Raw genomic sequence first — 3,717 nt, 5'->3', positions numbered from 1 at the left:
TGCGTTAGACATAAAACACGCGTGGCGTTAACAGCCCATCTACCGCCGAACTCCAAATCTAGCCGTAAGATAGCTACAATGTAATTAATAATTACATTATAGCGATTTTAGGGTTTATATTTATTTTACAGGCAACTTTGTATTTATTTTAACTAGGTACAATAGCTATTAAATAGTTATTTACTATTTAATAGCTACCTAGTTAAAATAATTACCAATTTACCTGTAAAATAAATCCTAACCTAAGTTACAAATACACCTACACTATCAATAAATTAAATAAACTACAAATTTCTAAACTAAAATACAATAAACTAAACTAAATTACAAAAAAAAACAGACACTAAATTACAAAAAATAAAAAAAATTACAAGATTTTTAAGCTAATTACGTCTATTCTAAGCCCCCTAATAAAATAATAAAGCCCCCCCCAAATAAAAAAATTTCCCTGCCCTATTCTAAATTAAAAAAGTTCAAAGCTCTTTTACCTTACCAGCCCTTAAAAGGGCCTTTTGCGGGGCATGCCCCAAAGAAAACTGCTCTTTTGCCTGTAAAGATAAACACAATACCACCCCCCAACATTACAACCCACCACCCACATACCCCTATTCTAAACCCACCCAAACCCCCCTTAAATAAACCTAACACTACCCCCCTGAAGATCTCCCTACCTTGTATTCACCCAGCCGGGCAGAACTCTTCATCAGAAGAGAAGAAGATGTTAAAAGATTTTTGCAAAATGCAAGATGGCTGCTACATCATGTGACCAAGGCACTTCTGTTGAGCAATGGCAAATCATAAAAGACTTACAGCCACTACTCTTAGAGGATCCCACACTCAAAAAAATCTTATCAAAACCCCCAATCCTGGCATACAGACAACCACCTAACCTAAAGCAGAAACTGGTACATAGGAAGCTACCCCTTGAGAAAAAGAACACTCAGAATGGAACCAAGTGCTGCTATAAAGCACTCTGCAAACTGTGTCAACACGTTTGTGAAAGCAGCACAGCAAATCACAATAATAAATCTTATAACATTAAAGGGGCATATTCATGTAAATCTGCAAATGTGGTATACATTATACATTGCACTGCATGTGAAATGGGATGCTATATTGGAGAAACAAGCCAAAAACTGCACCTTCGAATGAACTTACACAGACACTCAATCAAAAACCACTGTGAAACAAAATACTGCACCCCTGTTGGTCACCATTTCACTCAACCTGACCACTCCATCCAAAACCTCAAAATCAAAATTCTCAGAGGCAACTTCAAAAACACCATGGAAAGAAAAACCTTTGAAATGAAAATGATAATGCACTTCAACCTGTTTAATTCTGGACTAAATGTGGACTCTGGATTCTTAACACATTATCAACATTTTTTGTAATGTACTTTCATTTAGTCAATTACATTGTATATTCCACATTCTTTATACATAGGTACACAGGTAAGCCTATGTCCACACTTTTGTCTTTTTTTAACTTTTATATTCCCCCTGTATATACAATTTCACATCTTTATAGATATTGATTCAATGTTGATATATAACTTTATGTCAGTATATGCTCTATGTATAGCTATATATTTCCCCTGTCTGTTCTCCTACACTGGACATTGTCTGCCTGTTACCTAAGCCCCCCTCATGATTTTTACGACACCTCCTCCTCTCCCTGCACTGTCTTCTTAGCTATTCTGTGTTCTAAGATACAATCTGTAAATTCCATTGAATTGGTCAGTATTGCTTCAGACTTGATAAAGTAAGGAACTCTTATGAAAAGCTTGTCAACTTATAAATGTATAGTTAGTTCAATAAAAAAAAGTATCATTGCTCAATGCAATACTCTTGTTATTTTGATTTCTAAATCTCTGGACTAACATGGCTACTCCAATCAACGTAAATAATTTTAGTGAGAAACCTAAACTTTGTGAAAAAGTTTGTGAAAAAGCGAACAATTTTTTTTATTTGATCGCATTTGGCGGTGAAATGGTGGCTTGCAATATACCAAAATGGGCCTAGATCAATACTTTGGGTTGTCTTCTACACTACACTAAAGCTAAAATTAACCCTACTAGCTCCCTACAAGCTCCCTAATTAACCCCTGCACTGCTGGACATAATACACGTGTGGTGCGCAGTGGCATTTAGAAGCCTTCTAATTAACAAAAAGCAACGCCAAAGCCATATAAATCTGCTATTTCTGAAGAAAGGGGATCCCAGAGAAGCATTTACAACCATTTGTGCCATAATTGCACAAGCTGTTTGTAAATGATTTCAGTGAGAAACCTAAAATATGTCTGCTATTTATGAAAAAGGGGGATCCCATAGAAGCATTTACAACCATTTGTGCCATAATTGCACAAGCTGTTTGTAAATAAATTCAGTGAAAAACCTAAAGTTTGTAACAAAATGTGTGAAAAAGTGAACAATTTTTTTAATTTGATCGCATTTGGTGGTGAATTGGTCGCATGAAATATACCAAAATGGGCCTAGATCAATACTTTGGGATGTCTTCAAAAAAAAAATATACACATGTCAAGGCATATTCAGGGATTCCTGGAAGATATCAGTGTTCCAATGTAACTAGCGCTAAGTTTGAAAAAAAGTGGTTTGGAAATAGCAAAGGGCTACTTGTATTTATGGCCCTATAACTTGCAAAAAAAGCAAAGAACATGTAAACATTGGGTATTTCTAAACTCAGGAAAAAATTTGGAAACTATTTAGCATGGGTGTTTTTTGGTGGTTGTAGATGTGTAACAGATTTTGGGGGTCAAATTTAGAAAAAGTGTGTTTTTTCCATTTTTTCCTCATATGTTATATTTTTTTTTATAGTAAATTATAAGATATGATGAAAATAATGGTATCTTTAGAAAGTCCATTTAATGGCGAGAAAAAAGGTATATAATATGTGTGGGTACAGTAAATGAGTAAGATTAAAATTACAGCTAAACACAAACACCGCAGAAATGTAAAAATAGCCTTGGACAGAAAATGGAAAAGTGCTGTGGTCATTAAGGGGTTAATAAATATGGGCCTTCATATCAACATTTATTCTTTGTTAGGAACATTGATCTGAGTTTGATTAAAGATGTATATTTTTTTTAACCTTTTTTTAACTTTCTGCAAGGAACATTTGACTGAAAAATGTGGGTGCCCCAGATTTAGAAAAAATTTGTTGTGGCCTAACCTTATAGTTATTTGAGTTAATATAGATGTTCCTTTCACAGATGTACAGGGTAATAAGACGAGATCATGAAGCAACGAAAATTAGAAATTGTTGAAACTAATAAATCAGTTGTGTAGTTCCTACTAATGCTCATTGGCTGATTTAAAAAAAAAATAATCGGTGGAGAGAGACAAGCTTGACACACAAAAACACTAGTTTATTCAGGACAGGGACATACATTTATAAAAAATACACTCTGAAATGTCCTTTAGATGAGCCAAATACAGAAAATATACAAATGTATGAATGTTATTGGATGAAGCTGCACTTTGAAGTGTCTCAACACTGGAATCCAATGTATTGCCAAGTACTTTCTTGACACACATTTTATATCAATATGATGTTAAATAATGATGTCACTAGTGCAACTGATGTAAGACACTGCAAAGAAAGCAAAAGGGCAATACATGCGTATGCCAGAAATAGTGTGATGTGGTCAGTGGTATTATTGCACACTGATACCAAAAATTAATATGTGGTGCATGGT

This window comes from Bombina bombina, chromosome 6, assembly GCF_027579735.1.
Source record: "Bombina bombina isolate aBomBom1 chromosome 6, aBomBom1.pri, whole genome shotgun sequence".
NCBI lineage: Eukaryota > Metazoa > Chordata > Amphibia > Anura > Bombinatoridae > Bombina > Bombina bombina.
This window is presented reverse-complemented; position numbering follows the sequence as displayed.